The sequence below is a fragment of the Oryx dammah genome, unplaced genomic scaffold (genome assembly GCF_014754425.2).
Source record: "Oryx dammah isolate SB20612 unplaced genomic scaffold, SCBI_Odam_1.1 HiC_scaffold_25, whole genome shotgun sequence".
NCBI lineage: Eukaryota > Metazoa > Chordata > Mammalia > Artiodactyla > Bovidae > Oryx > Oryx dammah.
In genome coordinates this window covers 77,721,541-77,744,630 of record NW_024070209.1, presented here as the reverse complement: position 1 = coordinate 77,744,630, position 23,090 = coordinate 77,721,541, and the positions used below count along the sequence as shown (strand labels likewise).

The window sequence follows — 23,090 nt, the reverse complement described above, 5'->3', positions numbered from 1 at the left end:
ACATTATCAGACTTCTAGGAAAACAGCAAAGCTGTGTGACCCTGCATTTGGTAGTGAATTTTTAGATCAACATCAAAAGCAGAGTCCACAAAAGAAAAGCTTATGTCTAAAAACTTGACATCAGCAATAAAAAAAATGTTCTACAAAAGATAGTGATAAAGAGAAAGAAAAAACAAGCTACAGGTAAGAGGAAAATATCTGCAAATCATGTCAGATACAGGATTTGTGTCCAAGATATACTTAAAACTCTTTAAGAGAAATAAGAGAACAAACAACCCAATTAAAAAATGGGCAGAAGATCTAAACAGGTATTACATCAAAGAAGATACATGGAAGATATATGGATAGCAAATAAGCCATCCTTTTCTCTTAACGTGCTAGAAGAGCTGGATTCATTAACAGTTCTTAGAAAGTGATAACTTTATTCATCCTTCCATTAATAAGCTTTTACTGGGCATATTCAATGTGCAAGATCTTACAGAGAAAAGAATGAATTAAAATATGGTCACTGTCCTCAAAGAATTTAAATCAGTCACAGTATCTGGTAATTGGAAGAGTAGCTCCTATCAGGCCAAACTCTCCTGCTTTTAACTCTGGACAAAATGGGCTTTCCTGGTAGCAGTGGTAAAGAAGCCACCTGCCAATGCAGGAGACATGGGTTCAATCTTTGGGTCAGATATCTCCTGGAAAAGCAAAGGGTAATCCACTCCAGTGTTCTTGCCTGGGAAATCCCACAGACAGAGGAGCCTGGCAGGCTATACTCCATGGGGTCACAAGAGTTCGACACGACTTAGTAAATAAACAACTGAAAAAAATATAAAAACAAATTGAAGGCAATGGAAAATAACAAACTGGAGGATAGTCTAGAACTGAATTTTGTGCATAAATTCAACTCAGATGTTTAAGCAATCCCTGGACTGCATTTGTGTGGGGCTGCCCACACAAGCAGCCCAATTATGGATAAAAGGACTAAGGAGAAATGTCTGCTGCTGATGTCCACGGAAGTTATGGAAATTTGAGGCTTGAGTTCCATGAGAACAAAAACAATCATAAAGACTAAAACACAATCCAAAATCACTAGACACCTAGAAAAACAGGAACGTGTCACCTTGACTAAGGAAAAAGTCAACTAATAAAAGACCAACCCCAAGATGACCTAGAGGTTAGGATTAGCAAAGATCTTAAAATAACTATTATAACTGTGCTCAAAGATGAAAGGAAAAACACACTAATAAATGAGAAAATAAATTCCAGCATAAAGAAAAAAGCAAAACTATAAACAATCAAATGGACCTTCTAAAACTGAAAAATATCTTTTAAAAATTTCACTGGATGCACTTAACAGTTGCTGTTGTTCAGTTGCTAAGTTGTGCCTGACTCTGTGTGACCCCATAGACTGCAGCACACCAGGCTTCCCTGTCCTGCACTATCTCCCACAGTTTGCTTAAACTCAGGTCCATTAAGTTGGTGATGCTATTCAACCATGCTATCCATCTCATCTTCTGTCACCCCCTTCTCCTGCTGCCCTCAACCGTTCCAGCATTAGGGTCTTTTCCAGTGAGTCAGCTCTTCATATCAGGTGGCTAAAGAACTGGAGCTTCAGCATCAGTCCTTCCAATGAATATTCAGGGTTGATTTCCTCTAGGACTGATAGTTGATCACTTAATGATAAGTTGAAAATAAAAAGTGAATTTGAACACAGATCAATAGTGATTTCCAATCTGACAAGAAGGGGAGGAAAAAGGAAAGAAAAACAATTAATGAGGTGGAAAAATTATTTGAAGAAATAATGGTCAGAAATCCCCTCATATATGATGAAAGCAAAATTTACAGGTTCACGATGCTCAATGAACTCCACGCAAATTAAATAGGAAAAATAAAAACAAAACCTGGCCCCTATGCACTGAAAAGTAATGAACAAAGAGAAAATCCTGAAGGCAGACAGAGAAAAAAATTACAAAATGGGGAAAAATGAAGAATGACCACTGATTTCACACTAGAAGCAATGGGAACCAGAATAAAAAGGATCAGACTTTAGAGGGCTGAAAGAAGAAAAAATGCTAGCCTAGAATTCTTATCTGGTGAAAATATCCTTTAAGAATAAAGGCTAAAAGACATTTATAGATAAAAAGGAAAAAAAACTGCTAAACAGATTTCCACCTCAGAAAGTCCTTTAAAAATTCTTAAGCTAAAGGGAAAGAATATCAGATGGAAATTCAGATCATCAGGAAGGAAGAGCACCAGAAATGCTAAGTATGTGCATAAGTACAGAGGACTATTTTTTTTCCTCTTTATCTCTTCAAAATATATATCCCCACTTAAAGCAAAAATTTCATTATGGGTTTGATAACATAATAGTTAGATGAACTATTTACACACACATCCAATACCTAACTAATTAAATATCTCTAGCCACACCATCATGACATGGATTTAAAACAGAAGTTCAAGATCAAAGCACTCTTTTATCACCCAACTTCTACAGCTGGCCCTCAATATCCATCCACATCTGCATGTTTCACCAACCAGGGATCAAAAGTATGAAAAAAATTCCAGAGTTTCCAAAATCAAATTCCTTGAGGGCTGGCACCTATTTACATAACACTGACATTGTAACTGATATTGTAAGTAATCTAGAGATGATTTAAAGTACACTCTAGTGTGCACACAGATTATATGCAAATACCACACCACTTGGCATAAGCAACTTGAGCATCTTCAGATGTTGGTATTGGGCTGGGGAGGCCCCTGGAAAAATGTCCTGCAGATACTGATGAACAACTGTACATTCATAAATATATTTTGGAGGGACTCCAATTATCTGATAAGTAAAGGGACTCTTGGACCATATGTGTCCTACATTTCTGTCATGCAATTAAAGTTCTACATCTAACCGTGAACAATTCACTCTAATGTCTAGTATGGTCTGCTCAAATCATCTTTGACTTCCATTGTTTCTTTAAAATTTCTTAAATTGGGGAAGGGTCCATTTTATTTTTTTGCAAGTGCTTCTTAAGATCTCCATACAGCCCTAAACTCAGTGTCCTTTATAATCTGTTTTATATTTGTGATTTTACTTTCTCCTATACCATGTATCTTACAGACCTTGTATTTTCAGATCTCCCATCCCATTTCAGCCTCAACTTCTTCCAAGCATTAACTGTTTCCCAAACCTAATGGCCAATCATCTGAAAGCTTCGGGATACTGCTAACATACTATCAGGCAGGAATCAAGTATTTTCAATCACCTTAAAAAGGTGTTCTAATTTCTTAGAAATGCTTCCATTTAAATCCCACCAATTTGACAATGCAGCCATATTAACTCTGACGACATAATTCAATTTATGAACATACATTAAGTGATATTAAGCCCTGAAGTCTGGGCTCAATACACAAATACCATACCAACTGCAGGTATTTAAAAAGAAAAAACTTCCATGTGACATCTTACTTATCTGTATCCTCTGAGAACAGACTGTCCTTATTAAGATTAATTATTCCACTAGGGCCAAAAAATATATAAGATGCTTGTTACTTAGGATGGAAATAGTTATAAAAATGGATTCATTATTCTGCAATCCTGAAGAAACCATTATGAATAAATTTTACATGTAAGATAATGTGTGTGCATGCTAAGTGGCTTCAGTCGTGTCCTACTCTGCAACCGCATGGACTGTAGCCCACCAGGATCCTCTGTCTGTGGGATTCTCCAGGCAAGAATACTGGAGTAGGTTGTCATTTCCTTCTCCAGGGTATCTTCCTGACCCAGAGATCAAACCCATGTCTCATGAGGCTCCTGCACTGAAGGCAGATTCCCTACCGCTGAGCCACCAGGGAAGCTCCCAAGATGACGTGGTAGAGTACAAATAATACGTGATCTAGATTCAGAATACAGAGTTTTGAGTCTTAAATTCTGCCTAACCTCTAAATCTGTTGTGAAGATCAAATGTATCCAAGTGTTTTGTGAGTGATAAAAAGTGCTCAACAAGTAACTAGTTGTTATTATTAAAAGCATTATACATACTATTTCTGAAACTCTTAGGTTGCTCAATGTTTGTGTCTCTGGTAGGAAGGCTTCTGTTAGTATTTCAGCCTCCTGCCTTGTTTTCAGGTTTAATACTACTTGACTTGGAACATATTACTTCTGATCTTTCTACTTAGTTGCCTTTAATCTGCAGTAAACTGTAGCCTCAGATAACTATGGCAGATTTTTAAGAGTCAATAAGCTCTAAGAAGGAAACTATTTCTAACAAACACAAACACACATTCTAAAGTTTCAATGCTTTCTTAGGAAAGCAATTTGGTATCATATATATATATATATATAGGTTCTTATCCCCTGAATCAGTCTCCCTTACTTTGAAAATCAATCCAAAGAAGAAAACCTAAATATAAAAAGGTTTTATGTAGAAAAATGTTTGTAGTAGTGTTGCTTACAGATCCTAAAAGTATAAACTGCATAACTGTCTCACAGTAAGTGATAAAACACAAGTATAAATAAAGTACTGTGTAGCTGTTAACAATATTTGCGTTTGTATGGAAATGCTTATGTTAATAGTAGCAACATTAAGAAAGAGCAAAAGGAAATATACCATATCTGTACAGTCCTTAAGTAATCAGACAGAGCACACCAATTTGTTCCATCTATTTTTATTTTATTACAATAAGCCTGTACAAAATACAAATGAGAGAAGACTTTTATTAAGAAGGAAAAATAGGAATAGACTTACATCTTCTCAGAAGTAAAAGCAGAGCTTTACCGAAGTCCCCTTTTCACTTACTTTTACTTCTAAGTTTTCGTCTGTGGTCCAAATATATGAGCTCGTAAGTTAAAGAGACTCTAGACTGAGAGATGTCTCTTAGTTCTATGGATCCACATACTTTTGTGGTGAATCATGCCCTAATGCAGAGGTCAACTAATTTTTTCTGTAAAGAAACTGACGGACAGTATTTATATACATTTTAGGCTTTACAGGTCACACAGTCCCTCAGCTTCTCAAATGCATTTGTAGCACAAAAGCAGCCATGGACAATAAGAAAATGAATGAGCACAGATGTGTCCTAATAAAACTTTATTTATGAACAGTGAAGTCTGAATATCGTATTTTTTGATGTGTAACAAAATCTTATTCCCCCCCCCAACAATTAAAAATTCTATAAGTCAATCCTAGAGAGCAGTTCAAACAAGAACAGGTGCTGGGCCAGATCTGACAGTGTAGGCCAAGCTTTGCTGACCTGAGCTCTACTGCATTTACTCTTGATTGCTCCACAAAACATCAAATGCAGATAATCCACTCTCAAATTAGAGCAAACCCAAAGTTAAGCATCAGAGCTTTGTTTTCAATCTTTCCATTTATACTATCCCCATGAACATTTTTTATTTTAATAATGAATAAGGATTTCAGATTACATTTAAATGTAGGTGGTGTTATCATTTCCTTTCAATAATATGGGCAGGTTACAGGGAAAAGACTTTAAAACAAAACCCACAAAACAAGACTCAACTCAGCTTTTCAGTTTAGGGTGTTATTTATTTTAATCATGAGAAAGAGAATGGATGAGAAAGTGAGCAAAATAATGGGACAGAAAGAAAATAAACACTGTTTCAATTTTCTGCAATAAACTCCATATTAAAATGAAGCTGCAGGAGTAGCAGGTCATACATAGGCCACTAAGAAGGACTAAAATTTTTGCACAACACCAAACTGTTATGTCAAACCACTATGTCTGCTGGAATCAACTGAGGGCAAGGGAAAACAATATGGATATAACGTAACAACTCTCCCCTGCATGGTTAGATGTAAGGGAGAAAGCAAACAACCCCTTTATTCCAACAAGCAATGGAGTAGCAGGCTCTCAGTTAAATAACACTGAACTATATTCCCTTCAGGAAAATGTATCCAAAAATTATGGCACACACTATATTGCTTGGGGGTATAAAGTCTGTTTTCAATTTTTCTGGCTTGCATTATTAAGCCATGAAGCTTATTTCCTTAAACAATTAAATTTGCTAATACAGAAAATACATAATAGAAACTTATCTATGGCCAAGACCTGGTAAAATCTTGAGGTAAATTTGAACTAAAAAGTTATAGTGTTTGAGGTTATGAGTCTTTAACACAGCTGTCACAAAAGAATGTCTTATTAGGTTTTAAAAGTGAACAGTTTAGGCTAATTTTTCTGTGGACAGCATTATTACTAATTATGTAAGAAAAACAGATAAAGTACCACAAATAACACCTTGGTTAAATTTTTTGAGTTTTCGTATGTACTAATGCATAAACCAAAGTTTACAAATAGTCTGTATACTGAACCAAGAATATACATTATTTTCTCAGGGAACATCTGATCCAATTCCTTCCCATATGCCTACCATAAAAAACTGGAATAGGAAATGGCAACCCACTCCAGTATCCCTGCCTGGAAAATTCCATAAACAGGAGAACCTGGTGGGCTACAGTACATAGGGTCACAAAGAGTCAGATACAACTGAGAGACTAAGTACACCATAAAAAATAGGTTGGGGGCCAAAAACCATTTCAGTTCAGTTCAGTCGCTCAGTCGTTTCCAACTCTTTGCGACCCCATGAATTGCAGCACGCCAGACCTCCCTGTCCATCACCATCTCCCGGAGCTCACTCAGACTCATGTCCATTGAGTCGGTGATGCCATCCAGCCAACTCATCCTCTGTTGTCCCCTTCTCCTCCTGCCCCCAATCCCTCCCAGCATCAGTCTTTTCCAATGAGTCAACTCTTCGCATGAGGTAGCCAAAGTACTGGGGTTTCAGCTTTAGCATCATTCTTTCCAAAGAAATCCAGGGCTGATCTCCTTGTGGTCCAAGGGACTCTCAAGAGTCTCCTCCAGCACCACAGTTCAAAAGCATCAATTCTTTGGTGCTCAGCCTTCTTCACAGTCACCATCTGCAGTGATATTGGAGCCAAATAAAAATAAAGTCTGACACTGTTTCCACTGTTTCCCTATCTATTTTCCATGAAGTGATGGGACAGGATGCCATGATCTTCGTTTTCTGAATGTTGAGCTTTAAGCCAACTTTTTCACTCTCTTCTTTCACTTTCATCAAGAGGCTTTTTAGGTATTAAAGCACCAGCATATAATACTAATCACATTTTCACAGCATTATAATCAGTTCTATTTTAAAGCCATAGAAGTTATTAAACTCTGCAGTTAAAGGGGTGATGAACTATCTTCACCATCAAAATGCTCACTATATATTGAATGAAAAGATCATTTTAGGAAATGTAGATTCAGATCATGCACGCATGCTCAATTGCTTCAGTCATGTCTGACTCTGTGTGACCCCAATGACCACAGCACACCAGGCTCCTCTGTCCATGTGATTGATTCTCCAGGCAACAATACTGGAGTGGGTTGCCATGCCCTTCTCCAGGGTATCTTCCTGACCCAGGAATCTAACCCCCATCTCTTCTGTATCCTGTATTGGCAGGCGGGTTCTCTACCACTAGCGCCACCTCAGTTTAGTTCGGTTGCTCAGTCGTGTCCGACTCTTTGCGACCCCAGGTACTGCAGCACGCCAGGCCTCTCTGTCCATCACCAATTCCCGGAGTTTATTCAACTCATGTCCATTGAGTCAGTGATGCCATCCAACCATCTCATACTCTGTTGTCCCCTGCTCCTCCCGAGTTCAATCTTTCCTAGCATCAAGGTATTTTCCAATGAGTCACTTCTTCACAGATGGCCAAAGTGTTGGAGTTTCAGCTTCAACATCAGTTCTTCCAGTAAATATTCAGGACTGATTTCCTTTAGGATGGACTGGCTGGATCTCCTTGCTGTCCACGGGACTCTCAAGAGTCTTTTCCAACACCACAGTTCAAAAGCATCAATTCCTCTCTGCTCAGTTCTCTTTATAGTCCAACTCGCACATCTATACATGACTACTGGAAAAACCATAGCCTTGACTAGACGGACCTTTGCTGACAAAGTAATGTCTTTGCTTTTTAATATACTGTCGAGGTTGGTCATAACTTTCCTTCCAAGGAGCAAGCGTCTTTTAATTTCATGGCTGCAGTCACCATCTGCAGGGATTTTGGAGCCCAAAAAATAAAGCGCCACCTGGGAAGCCCAAAATTCAGATCATGAAATCATCTAATATCTGGATAGTGACTGTTTATACGTGCCTTCATTTATACACAATGTTCATTTTAACAGACATGAACAAGGCTCTTCCTCAGACTTTATGTACAACTGAAAACATTAACCAACATAAAATGAGTGCAACTTCCCATTGGCACTACTTCTCCAAATTGGTCCTCTAATACAGAGAGGCTGTTGCTACCCCAAGAATCAACTATAAGAACAAAGTATATGAAAACTTAATTGATTGACATAAGTCAATATACACAAAGAGTAACTTAAGCTGCTTATAAAAATTCCTATAGTAGTCAAACTCCTTGGACTGATTTTAACAAACATCATCATTGAGCATTAATTAGTAGTATCCAGTGAAAACAGGGGAGAAAGAAATGGCAGCCCACTCCAGTATTCTTGCCTGGAGAATCCTATGGACAGAGGAGCCTGGTGGGCTATACAGTTCATGGAGTCAAAAAGAATTGGACACGACTGAGCTTCTGAGCATTGAAAACAAGTACTAAAGTCCTTAAGGACTTCCCTGGTAGCTCAGACAGTAAAGTGTCTGTCTACAGTGTGGGAGACCTGGGTTCAATCCCGGGTTTGGGAAGATCCCCTGGAGAAGGAAATGGCAATCCACTCCAGTACTATTGCCTGGAAAATCCCATGGACAGAGAAGCCTGGTAGGCTACAGTCTATGGGGTTGCAAAGAGTCAGACACGACTGAGCAACTTCACTTTCACTTTCAAAGTCCTTAAGAACACCTTAGTCTCTTCAGCACAGGAAATCACTTTTGCAAAATTTCCAACAAAACTAATTTGTTTAGCAATGCCTCTTATCCATATGACAAAGGTAAACTAAATCCAGGTTTGTGTTTATTTCTGGTAGACTATTAGCTTTCACCAACTTAACATTTGAAGTCTCTAGGAATCACCATCAACATCTAGTCATTTGTTATTTATCTGGGGGAACAAACTGAACCACACACTTTTCTAGTGGTGCTGAACAGGTCACTTAGGTGGTGGTTGAGCCAAGAGCCACAAATTTTTCTTGATATATGCTACTCATCTGTCCATGTACTTCATGGGGAAATGACATACCTGTTTTACTACCATTAAGAACAGTACTGTATAACTGACTCAACGATATTAAGGAAAAGTCAAATTTTACATTCTGAATAAAACCTGGCCCACTCAGTCGTTTGCTACCCCATGGAGTATAGCCCATCAGGCTCCTCTGTCCATGAGATTTTCCAGGCAAGAATACTGGAGTGGGTTGCCATTTCCTTCTCCAGGGGATCTTCCCAACCCGGGGATGTCTCCCACATTGCAGGCAGATGCTTTAACCTCTGAGCCACCAGGGAAGCCCCTTATCAATATACAGATTCCCAGAAACTAGAAATCTTCAAAGGCCCTAGCTTAAATCTTTTAAGAATAGAAATTAAGATTGTTCCAGCACAAGCATTAAGACATTAAATAAAAATTTACCAAATATTTATGTGCAAAAATACTTTTAGCTCTTTGAGGCGCAATCTCAGATATACTCTCAAGGAGACATAATGGGGATAAATACATACTTACATACTTGCAGCTGTAGGGCGAGGTATTTTTTCCTTAGAATTCTCCCAAAGGAGGAGACTATAGTCCCAAAGGACTATACATAGTCCTTACAAAGTTTCTTATATTACAAGGCATTCTCTCAATTGGTTAAGAAATAAAACACTGATTATTGAAATTTCTTTTCAAAAAACAGAATACTGATCAGAGAAAATCTACACACTAAAACAACCTTAATGCTAGTTTTTGAAGCTTTTACATATCACCCGAGAGCAGTAGGTCAAATAACTTAGATGGAAAATGAAGATAACTATTAGATAACTCAAAGTGGTTCTAATGAGTCCAAGACACATGTGAAATGTTCAATGTAAATTATTAAATGAGTCCCCTCAAAAAGCAGTATTTCTAAATTAACATTTTTATATATAAATTCTGAAAGTGGAACAAGCATTTATATACCTTATGATATATGTAATAAGAAACAGCACCACCACCAATGAAGAAAACTGCTTTTTTTAAAAAAGTAAATCAGTAAACATCAATTTAAGAAAGCTGCTAGATCTAAATACTGATTTATTAGAAATACGAGAAAGAGAACACACAAAATCAATAAATAACACAAGGACGCAACTGCCCAATCCAGGAATATGGAAAAAAGAAAAAAATTCACCTCATTTCACTATCTATGAAATTTTGTTATGAGGAGGGAAGAGGAAGGACTATTATATAAACTACAGGCTTAAAAGTCAAATATATTGTATAAACCTTGCTTGAATTCTGATTCTAACAAACCAACTATAAAAAAAGACTTCTGAGAAAATCAGAGAAATCTAGATATAGAATGTGTATTAGATGATATTAAGGAATTTTGTTAGCAGTAATAACAGTAAGATTGTATTTTTTTACTAAGTTCTCATAAGCATGAGAATTTATGCTTAAACTAGCTATTGTCTGGGATTTCCTTTGAAATACTTTAAAAAAGTAAAATAAGGTATAAAGATTTCACACAATGTTAAACATGGATGATCTAGTACTCTAAGGTGTACTATACTATTCTACTTAAGTTTGAAAATCTCCATAGTAAGTTTAACAAGATAACAATATGACCAGCAGCCTTGTGAAGCATTTAAAGCCTTATTAAGTATTTAAGCTGGGTTCTGAGGGATAGGCAAGTTTTGGACACCCTCCCACACACCTTGAAACAAAACATTTATCAACTGCAGCTTGTAAAGGGGGTTACGCTCTACAAGGTTAACTGACTTATCCAAGCTGTTGTTTAAACCTAATATCACCTATTTCCTCAGCGTAGTTTTGACAAGGAGTATATGAAATTAAAAACAACAACAACAACAAAGAACTATTTCCAAATGAGCATAACCTCTCTGGACTAATTTCTATCAGACACCATCCTTAAAGAGAAAACAGAATTTACTGAGCACTTGATTTTATGCCAGTGATCACAGTAGGCATGTTATATTTATTTCTCACTACAATCCAGCAAAGTAAGTATTGTATTAATTACAAACAAGGAAACTGTGCTCAACTTCTCTACCCTAGTATACAAAGCTACTAAAATGGCAGAGGAGTCAATACTACGAAGATTCCGAATGCTCCATGCTATTTTCCACACCAACCAAGCATAAACCATCACTCTCTTCCCCAACTTTTCTTTTGTTGAACTATTCTAGTCCCTTGGACAGCTCTGTCATTTTATCTCTTCATGTGCAAATCCTACAAATCTCTTTGGATCTGTCTGGCTCAAATGCCACTTTCTCCATTAAAACCTCCTCCAAATAATCTTTTTTCTCAATTCTCCCAACATTTAATTTGTATTTTTCAATATATTAATTTCATCTTACCCATGAGAATTTAAAACCTCATCAGAATTATGTACCAAAATTTTGCATACTGTTCTAGTTGTGCCAGTGTTCTGTGAAATGTGAACAGTCATGCGGGAGGAGAGCAAAAGGATACTAAATACTGTAATAAGGAGGGAAAGAAAATAAAATTATCAACTATACACCCATTAAAAGCATGAGATGGGTATATTTATGCATACATGGAAAAAATTTTAGACTATTAAGTGAAAAGGCAAGGTAAAAACCCAGTGATACCATCATTCCACTTCTGTAAAAGCAGGACACACGCATACGTATGTATACACGGCAAACAGAGTGATACAACCACTAACAGTGGTCATGTCAGGAAAGAGGTATGCGTGATTTTTATTTTACAGTTCCACACTCTTTGAATACTTATATTTTTAAAATGTTTAAAATATATACATGTTAAAAATCACTAGGCAAGTTAGCTTGGAAATCAATGGCTTTATATGGTAGAACTCAAATATACATACATATATACATGAAAAAGGTATCATGAGTTATAAAAAAAAAAAACATACAGAAAAACATCTTTTCAGAAGATTGAGCATCACTTAAAAGAAAATATTCTCCAGAATTCCCTGAAGAACCAATGGTTACGACTTGGTGCTTTCACTGCGCTAGGGTCCAAGTTCAATCCCGCCCCTTATCTGTAAACCTCTAAGGGTTTTAAAGATGTTATGACACAATTTACATGTATAACCATACCTACTATAGTAATTACCTCTAGACACACCTTCATGACATTTTGGGTTAAAAAAAAAAGGAAATCCAATTTGTAAATCTAAATATTTTATCATCTGATTAAAAGGAATTGCACTTGTGGTTAGCACTTAATTTTTTACCCTAATTCTTCTATGTACTCCTCCAAAGTGTTCAAAAAAATGGAGCAAAAAAATCCAACATTTAAATTCAACATATTTTACAGTCTGATTTACATATTTCTACTTTGAAAAACATTTCACAGTATTGTTCTTAGCGAAGAAGAGGGGAACTGGCCTAAAAAAAATTCACAATTACTCCTACCACTCAAGACTATCATTGATCTAATTCAGAATTTCACAAAGAAAGTCAAAACACTCCAGTTCTTGGCTATTATTTCATTCTATCATCAATGTGAATCAATAAGGTTAATCACTACAGGAAGCTACCTCTAAGTTTGGGGTCTCAAAGGCTTAATTACCTGAGGTGTTAATCATTCACTTGTGTCCTACTATCTGCAATCCCATGGACTGCAGCCCGCCAGGCTCCTCTGTCCATGGGAGTCTTCAGGCAAGAATACTGGAGTGAGCTGCCATTCCCTTCTCCAGGGGATCTTCCCAACCCATGGATCGAACCCAGGTCTCCTGCACTGCAGACAGATTCTTTACCATCTGAGGGAAGCCCACCTGAGGTAAAATACACCACATTAAGATCTGGGGTGGATCAAAGATGTGCTTTTTTCAATACATACAGCGAGGACCTGTTAACTGACCCTCAGAAAACTAAATGTGCTAACATTTTGAAAATCCTACATGTACCCCTCGGGGATATGAGCATCTGAATGTTAAGGTCACTGGTTATCAAATCCGCATAGTGCATGAGAATCTAGATAAAAGGTGTGAAAACTAAAAACACATCCCACCTATCTAAGACTCATCTGAATTAGTCCTAGAAGGGAGACAGGCATAGATCTGGGGGGGCTTTCCTGGTGGCTCAGAGGGTAAAGCGTCTGCCTGCAGTGCGGGAGACCCGGGTTTGATCCCTGGGTTGAGAAGATGCCCTGGAGAAGGATATGGGAACCCACTCCAATATTCTTGCCTGGAGAATCCCGTGGATGGAAGAGCCTGGTAGGCTACAGTCCATGGGATCCCAAGAGTCGGACATGACTGAGCAACTTCACTTTCTTCAGCATCAGGGTCTTTTCAAATGAGTCAGCTCTTCACATCAGGTGGCCAAAGTATTGGAGCTTCAGCTTCAACATCAGTCATACCAATGAACACCCAGGACTGATCTCCTTTAGGATGGACTGGCTGGATCTCCTTGCAGTCCGAAGGACTCTCAAGAGTCTTCTCCAACACCACAGTTCAAAAGCATCAATTCTTCGACACTCAGCTTTCTTTATAGTCCAACTCTCACATCCATACGTGACCACTGGACAGACCTTTGTTGACAAAGTAATATCTCTGCTTTTTAACATGCTGTCTAGGTTGGTCATAACTTTCCTTCCAAAGGAGTAAGCATCTTTTAATTTCATGGCTGCAATCACCATCTGCAGTGATTTTGGAGCCCAGAAAAATAAAGTCTGACACTGTTTCCACATCTATTTCCCACGAAGTGATGGGACCAGATGTCATGAACTTAACTTTTCTGAATGTTGAGCTTTAAGCCAACTTTTTCACTCTCCTCTTTCATCAAGAGGCCCTTTAGTTCTTCATTTTCTGCCCTAATGGTGGTATCATCTGCATATCTGAGGTTATTGATACTTCTCCCGGCAATCTTGATTCCAGCTTGTGCTTCATCCAGCCCAGCGTTTCTCATGACGTACTTTGAATAGTTAAATAAGCAGGGTGACAATATACAGCCTTGACGTACTCCTTTTCCTATTTGGAAACAGCCTGTTGTTCCATGTCCAGTTCTATTGCTTCCTGAGCTGCATATAGGTTTCTCAAGAGGCAGGTCATGTGGTCTGGTATTCCCATCTCTCAGAATTTTCCACAGTTTATTGTGATCCACACAGTCAAAGGCCATTTGGCATAGTCAATAAAGCAGAAATAGATGTTTTTCTGGAACCCTCTTGCTTTTTCCATGATCCAGCGGATGTTGGCCATTTGATCTCTTGCTCCTCTGCCTTTTCTAAAACCAGCTTGAACATCTGGAAGTTCACGGTTCATGTATTGCTGAAGCCTGGCTTGAAGAATTTTGAGCATTACTTTACTAGTGTGTGAGATGAGTGCAACTGTGTGGTAGTTTGAGCATTCTTTGGCATTGCATTTCTTTGGGAATGGAATGAAAACTGACCTTTTCCAGTCCTGTGGCCATTGCTGAGTTTTCCAAATGTTGACATATTGAGTGCAGCACTTTCACAGCATCATCTTTCAGGATTTGAAATAGCTCAACTGGAATTCCATCACCTCCACTAGCTTTGTTCGTAGTGATGCTTCCTAAGGCCCACCTGACTTCATATTCCAGGATGTCTGGCTCTAGGTGAGTGATCACACCATCATGATTATCTGGGTCGTGAAGATCTTTTTTGTACAAGGGTTTAATTCACAAGGACCCTAATGATTTTCCAACTAAATGTTTTGTATCATTCATCATGGCATAACAGAAACAGAAACCAGAACTGAAAGATCTAGAATATGGCACCATGTTTGCCTCTAAGTAGCTGCTGCTACTGCTAAGTCACTTCAGTCGTGTCCAACTGTGTGTGACCCCATAGACGGCAGCCCACCAGACTCCCCCGTCCCTGGGATTCTCCAGGCAAGAACACTGGAGTGGGTTGTCATTTCCTTCTCCAATGCATGAAAGTGAAAAGTGAAAGTGAAGTCACTCAGTCGTGTCTGACTCTTAGCGACCCCATGGACTGCAGCCTTCCAGGCTCCTCCGTTCATAGGATTTTCCAGGCAAGAGTACTGGAGTGGGGTGCCATTGCCTTCTCCGTCTAAGTAGCTAAATGAACTCAAAGCACTTGAACTCTGTTTCTCTTTCCCCATTTGCAAATGAGAGTAACATGTTTCCCTCATAAGGTTATTGTGGAGACTAGATAGCATGTAAAATTGCAATATAAGTCCTCTCTCGTATATTAACTCATCATAATGAGTGAACATATTTTTTTCCGTTTGAGAATCAATATATAATCCTTTGACACAGTTATTTCTCTTCTGGTAATTTAACTTACACAAACAACATAAAAGGATGAACTGAATAATGGTTATTTACTGCAACATTTGCTTGCAGTATTTCAAAAACAGAACCTAAACAAACAAAAAAATGGGTTAGCAAAAATAAAAAGTCATGCACTATTACAAGTTATTAAAATTAAAGTTACATGTACTAATAAAATATCCATGACATTAAATAAAAACACCAAGTTGCCTGAGGTGTATAATCTGATCCAAGTTTTGTTTAACAAAAGAGGAGCAATGTATATATTTGTGTGGAGTATGAAAAAATAAACACCCAAGTTTGGTAGGAGACTGGGTACTGCTGGCTTCATGCTTTTGTATTTCTGTGTTCTAAGGCTTGTTAGCGAAATAAATTGTTTTTTTAAAAATAGATTCTATATTAATACAGTTTAAATCTATTACAGTTTAGAAACTTTATCACAAAACAGAGTACAAGCAATCTTGTGCTATTTTCAATTCATTTTAGTACTAAGTTGAATGCCCAAGAAATGAAGACCTGTCTCCAATGGTGATCTAGAAATTTTCAATTGTTACACATTATCAATTAGAAGCGACATAGCACCAAGCAGAAATAACTCAAGGAATCTTAATTAGGTTGTAACAGAATTACAGGAAATCATTTGAATTCATGGTATGAGAAAACTGGAAAAAGGAAAAACCATTTTAAGCAGCAGATTTTAGTGCAACTTTTAAAAGATTTTCTTCTTCAGACAAAAATTTTCCGAAGTGTGTTTCTTAATCACCAACGCACAGCATTCTTTAAAATAAGAGGTTCCTTGTCCAATACACTTAGAACTGGCTGCTTCCCAGCACCCATTTGTTCTTTTGCAAGCTTAGCACATGGTCATTCTGGAATCCATTCTCTGTGATATTAGCATAGTAAAGGCTCTGAGATGTCCCACAATTAAAACTGCTTAACTGGGAATCCCCTAGCAGTCCAGTGGTTAGAACTCCGTACTTCATCTACTGAGGGCCTAGGTTTCATCCCTGGTTGGGGAACTAAGATTCCACAAGCCCTGAAGTGTGGCATGTACACATGCATAAATAAATAAATCTGCTTCACTTTAACTAGTATGATTGTAACTTTCTATAAACATGTTAACACAAAAGATGGTATTTTGAGAAGCAGTCATTCTAGTCTAGTCCAAAAAAAAAAGAAAAATGAACGAGTTTTCTATTTTAATTTTCTTAATTTTTCTCTAGCAAAAGTCATAACCTGTGACAGTTAAGTTTTTAAAATGTTTAGTTTATTATGACTATCATGAATAGTGTAAGAAAAATATGAGCAGTACAAATTATTGAACTAAATATAAGGAAATCTTTTAGGTGATGAGTATGAATTGTGATTTTTTTTAACAGGTTCCTCAAATATTCAAGAACAAGCTTTGAACTGGTGATCTGCTTCCCAATCACTTTAAATTGAGATGATCATACCAATTTCCTAAAGATACAGAAGTTAAAAAACAAAACAAAAAACCGAAGCTCTCATTTAGCAAACAACAAAAACTCAAAAACACCTACACTGCAGTGTCTGAAAAGAGAAACCAAATGTATGTTAGTTTCAAGGACTATGAAGGTACATACCAAAAAAAATGCCTGTGGTAGAAATAATCAAGTATAATCTAAATGAAATTCACTCTATACAAAATAAAAAAGTTTGGAAGACACACCAAGTGACTCATAGGAAATGTACACAACAAAAACTAATCTTAGGAAAATACCTAAGCAAATATTAAATAACAAAAATAGTAAGTAAACTCAAGTTTAACTTCTAAAGTCATAAAGTCATAAAGATGGGGGGACACAGTATATTATACAATGAAATTCTCAGTATCCAATTCCTTGGAGACAACCTTATTTCCTTTTTTTTTTTTTTAAGATAACCTTATTTCTAACACTAAGTTTTAAAAGAAAATTCTTATATACAGTATTATAGAGAACTCAAGAGTTGTAATTGAAAATATACTCAATGACTTGCTTAGCAGATGCAAGGTTTCATAATCTCATTTTGTAGTCAATCCTTCAAGGAAAGTCATGTGTCTAACTCCTCTAACACAATCCAGGGAAAGCAACTCACAGTAATTATGTTAAGAGTTCCTGGACAATAATGGTCTAAATCTTTCCAAGATATTATCGCCAAAGTCTTCATAGAATTGTTCAAATTTAAAATGGCCCTTAAATCCAGTGGGTCTCTACCTATATTTGCAGTCAAATCTTTTCAATTCTCCTCCCTACCTCCCCTTCTAGCTCTGCCATTCTCCCTATCTGGGTCACTACACATACTAATCCCTCTGGCTAAATGCCATTTCACCCATCTCTTGACTAAATTAACATTTCTGAGTCTTTTTACAGTCCATTTTACCTCTTCTGGAAAGCTTTTTCTGACCCCCTGCAGTGTCTACCTACCTGAGTCCACAGCACTTCTGCAACACCACCTAGGGTGGCACTTAGTGTACTGCACTGTGTAAACAAGAGATTTATCAACTTCCTCTCTACTATAAACATAACCTTATAGTTGCAGTAAAACAGTAAGGACCGAGATCACTGCCCCACCAACATCTAAACACTGTGGCACATGACAGGCCTGCAAACCTCAAAAAATGAATGCAAGTTTCTGATACTCTAGCTTGATGAACAGAGAAGACAATGGGACCCCTCTCCAGTGCTCTTGCCTGGAAAATCCTATGGATGGAGGAGCCTGGAAGGCTGCAGTCCATGGGATCGCTGAGGGTCAGACAGGACTGAGTGACTTCACTTTCACTTTTCACTTTCATGCGTTGGAGAAGGAAATGGCAACCCACTCCGGTACTCCTGCCTGGAGAATCCCAGGGACGGGGGAGCCTGGTGGGCTGCCGTCTATGGGGTCACACAGAGTCGGACAAGACTGAAGTGACTTAGCAGTAGCAGCAGCTTGATGAAATGATACAACTTAGAATATCCAGAGTAACAAATGGACTGAATGGTATCTAATACGCCATAAGTACCTTCTTAACCAGACTTAGGATAAAAATTAGCAAATGATTTGAGTACTCCTATTTTTGCTTGTATAGGCACCACATAATTTAGAGTTTAAATAAAGACTGAGCATGCACAAACACAAACTGGATGAAAAGCAATCAATTATATTTCTATTAAAAGGTGGTCCAAGAAAATATCGTAGGAAAACCTGAATTTCTAAATTCTCTACATTTCAAATCTTAATTCTGGTTATGTTGAATCAGTTTTTATGACTCAGGTTTTGCCATGGAAAATGTAATGTTTTTGCATTTAATCACGCTAAAAGTGCTAATAAAATACTATGTGTATGTGTCTTAGTCACTCAGTCGTGTCCAGCTCTCTGCGACCTTATGGACTGTAGCCCACCAGGCTCCTCTCTGTCCCTGCAATTCTCTAGGCAAGAATACTGGAGTGGGTTGCCATTTCCTTCTCCAAGGGATCTTCCCCAACCAGTGATCAAACCCGTGTCTTCTGCACTGGCAGGCAGATTTTTTTTTTTTTTTAATAACACTAAGCCACCCAGGAAGCTTTTCATTTACTTTCTTTTAATGTCAGAATGAAGAAAACCATTTTATACAGTTAAAGACTATCTCCCACTGATTCCCTAGTAAGCCTTTCAGAAACAGTGCCTAAAATCAGAGATCACCACTTAAGAGATCTAGAACTTACTACTCTTGACATAAAATGTCCCACAAACAGAAACCACAAAGACAACTCTAAAATTAAGTCTCACATACTTTTTGGGGGGGACTTAAAAAAAAAACCAACCCCTTCTCACACTTTTTTTTACATACTCTGGAAGTCAGCTACAGATTTTATTCTCCTAGGCAGGCACTGAGTAGATGGTTTCGTACTGTCACTTTATAGTCAATTTCACCAGAACTCCTCCAGGAAGCAGAATTTTTTGATCCAAATACACATATCATCCTAGGTAGGTGAAAATGACTACTTTTTTTTTCCTGTCCCATTTCCAGTTAAAGTGTTCTGACACCCTAACTATCCTTTTTCCTTTCACACTTCTTACCCACTTTTGTATCTAGCAGCTATGGTAAAATTCTGGAATATGTATGTAAGGTGGACACAATCTGGATGTTTTCCAGTACTGTAAAATCTTTTATCTCTTCACAAGATAATAGTAAGAGAATAAGTGAAAATCGGTGATATGTCTCTAAGCATACTGCTATGTGAAAATCTGAGAAGCAGCAGCATGTATTATGCACCTACCTATGTAATAATTCTATACAGCATTTCACTGGAAAAGTGTGAAAATATTACTTCTCTGGAAATTTACTTTTTCTACTACAAAAGCAACAACTTTAAAATAAAAATGTGTTCTATCTATATTGCTAAATATAAAAATCACTATTTAAGTATTAGTTTCTAAATAATAGGGTTTGAAGAAACGTTTTTCCCGCCACATCATAGAGTTTGAAGAAACCTTTTTCCCGCCACATCAGAATTCAGGAGTGAGAGACAAAGGAGCTAAGACTGATGGTAATCCAAATGGCTCCCTTATTTCTGAAAAGCAAAATCTAAACCTAGACCAAGACAGCGTCCTAACCACCACACTCCATAATTATCCTAACCCAGTCACAGGTAGCACTGGACAATCACAGTCCTCCTCCAAAAAGGAACAGAGTCTATCACTGGTGGCCTCGGGAAGAAGCAAAGTGCTTTCTGTGAGGGGCAGGCTCCCAAAGAGAAAGAGGAAAGGCGCTGAGCCATACATGATCAGTTCCTTCTTACAAACTCATCCAAAGGAAGAGTGAGAAGGTGGAACAATAGGAGCAAGTCAGACTATTTTTATGCTTTCTTAAAAACAGCAAAAAATCTAGTGTGTAACAATCTAGTATGTAACATGTGTACCTGTTACAGGTACAATTATTATCTTAATCATACCTGTCAGTAAAATGGCCTCAAACTGTGAATGCAAGCTGAACAAAGCCATGAGGTACAACTATTCAGATATTTCAAGTATGTATCTACAAGTTTTAAAAACATGAAAAAATACAGAGTGTTTTCCTCATCTTAGAAACCCAACAAATTCAAAGGTGGCTGAATTACAAAGTACAAAGAACTTGAGTCCAGGAAACAGAACCAACCTCCACTTAAAACTATGAAGACCCTATCAGTATCAATAAAAAGGAGGCAGTCTGGTCACAGAGAAGACTGGCTTTGGATGTCACACCTGGCCTTAATCTCTGAAAGTAATGACTTCTGTTAACTTGGATAGTACCTACACAGGAAGTAACTACATAGGAAGATAAATTATCTTTCAACACCGGAAAGATTTATAAATAAGTATGGAAGGTTTAAGAGAAACAAAATCCTAATATTAGTATCTGTGTTAAGACTGCTCATTTGGCTTATTATATACTTGTAATGCCTAAAAAAACTGATCTATTAAAGTGACAACCTTGCATGACCAATTTAAATATGGCAGTATTTAGACTTTATAAAGCTGAAATTTTATTAATATCAAACATCTAAGATAACTTTAGACTCAAAATAAGAAAATTACGTATTAAAATTAAAGTTTAAATTGTTTGAAGATATTTGTTAATTGCAAATGAAACTTGAAGAGTTACTGTGCAAATAACAAAAATGAGCTTTAAAACCTGAAGAACCAGGATTCTGAAATATAACTTTATTAAAAAAAAAAAATATGGCTTATTTCATACAAAACCCGCCCTCCGGGACACCAAAAGACAATTCTAAACAACTCAATGTCACCAAGAAATTGGACTTTTGAAAGACATGCTTGAAATAAGGTAAAATACCAGTAACTATTTAAGGAGGACTGTGCAGATAAAGAAAATCATTTTTTTAAAAGCAGGGAATTAAAAAACTAAGAATAGAAACTTAGCCAATTAAAACTATTTATGTTTGTGTTTTTAACCGGATTCCTAGCCAGAAATCCTTAAATCATCCTTCAATACTCCAGGTCACATGGTGAAAGAGTCACCTATTAAACACGAATCTAAGCAGTAAACAAGTCTTCTGAAATTCTTAGGTAACACCCTTTATTAAAATTTTCTTGATATACAATAACTTTCCAAGTACTACATTTCACTCAAACATTTAAAAGCTTTTTTCTAGTACAGCTTCCCCCACTCCACAAAAAAACCTTTGCCCCTAAATCTGTCACCAATTTTTAAGCGAAAATCTCACAGAAGTACTAAGTCCATATTTTAACACGGTTGTATTATACATGATTAACCCCGCAATTCCCATCCCATTTAAACGTTTAAATGTGTCAGAACGAAAAGCTAAAAAAAGTTGGTTTTCCCTAACTGTGGTCTCGGAAGTTAACACTAACTTTTACACGTGTGTTTGGGCAAAAAAAAATTTAACATGTTTCCCAAACTTGGCCCAGGTCAGATACAAAAGGATGGCTACAATGTGTGAAGTTTTCATCTCTTCTTTGATTTTAATGTATACACATTTCCGTGAGTCTCGAAATCGGTTACAGTTAACAAAAACACAACAATCCTCACCAGTGGCACCTAACACAACGAACCCAAGCCGCCGTCTCTTTCGTCCCTACACCTGTCTACCGGAAGCTTTTCCTGGACACGCTTGGACCTCAAGCATTCATCCCCACACTTGTTTTCATAAACCCGCTCCTTCCTCTTCGCCCACTTCCAACTCGCATGCTTCTCGGGATCCACCCGGCCTCTCTCCCCCCGCACGTTCCGAACCTTTAAGGGCTGGGCGGGCGGACAGCTCGATCTCTAACCCCAAGCGCGCCAGGACCCGAGGAAGAGCCGGGAGGGGCCCCCCGCAAGCTCCGCGAGGCTCAGACGCGGGGAGGAAAGGAAGCGGGGAAGGTGTGAGCAGCCCCCTACACACACACACGCCGGGCGCACACCCCCTTCCGGCACCCCTCCTCCCCCTGCATTGTGCGAGCGGGCCGCAGGCCGCGGCCGTCCTGGGTTGCCCGCGGGCCCCGTCCGCCCTCCCGCCGGCGGGTTGCCCGCAGCCGAGACCGCCACACAAAGCCAGGGGAGCCGCCCCGCGGCGCCAGAGCACGGGGAGAGGGGTGCAAGCGCGACTGACTTACGGGGCTGCTGCGGCCGCGCTGCCTCAGCCGGGGACACCGACCGTTGGGCACACGGCGGCGTCGCTCTTGGCCGTCCTCCCCCTCCTCCGCCTTCGGTGGCGGCAAGATCTTCTTTCTCCACCTACCTCCCTCCCCCCCACCCCACCTCCTCCTTCTCCTCCCCCTCCTCCTCCTCCGAACCACCGAAGTACCGAGGGTGAGACACAGAGACTCACAACAACATGGCTGCCACCGCCGCCTCCCCTCCCCTCCCCTCCCCCCCGCCCACCGGGCGCGCGCAAAGCACTCCGGGAGGAAAGGGAAGGGAGGGCGGCGGTGGCGGAGGGGCGGGGGGTAGTGCTCACCAAGGTGCCGCTCCTCTCAGTGGCTTCCGACGCTTCTCCCGCGCTCCAGGCGCCCGCCGACGGCAGCTCTGCGCTTGCGCACGCTGTCCGCGCTCGCGCGTTTCGGCCGTCCCTCCGGCGTCTGCGTCCCCGCCCTCACCTTGCGGGCTCGCGGCTGGTCCTGAGCTCGGCTGAGGCGCCGGGCGAGAGCGCGCGCCGGTCTGGGGCGGCGCAGGCGTGGTGTTTTCGAACGCTGCTTTCGTGTCCGTCTTCCC

The 23,090-nt window shown here is 38.9% G+C and overlaps 1 protein-coding gene across 5 annotated transcripts in view; it reads right to left on the bottom strand.

Moving 5' to 3' along the window:
• Positions 1 to 22,751, bottom strand: part of PUM2 (pumilio RNA binding family member 2) — a 122,095-nt gene extending 99,344 nt beyond the window's left edge. For 3 of the 5 annotated variants that reach the window (XM_040224988.1, XM_040224990.1, XM_040224991.1), the window contains exon 1: positions 22,493 to 22,628. The gene's annotated coding sequence lies outside the window, so the exon portion shown is untranslated. Of the gene's footprint in view, positions 1 to 22,492 lie in introns of all 5 variants that reach the window. The other 2 variants (XM_040224987.1, XM_040224989.1) reach the window with 2 other exon arrangements.
• Between the last annotated feature and the right edge of the window lie 339 nt (positions 22,752 to 23,090).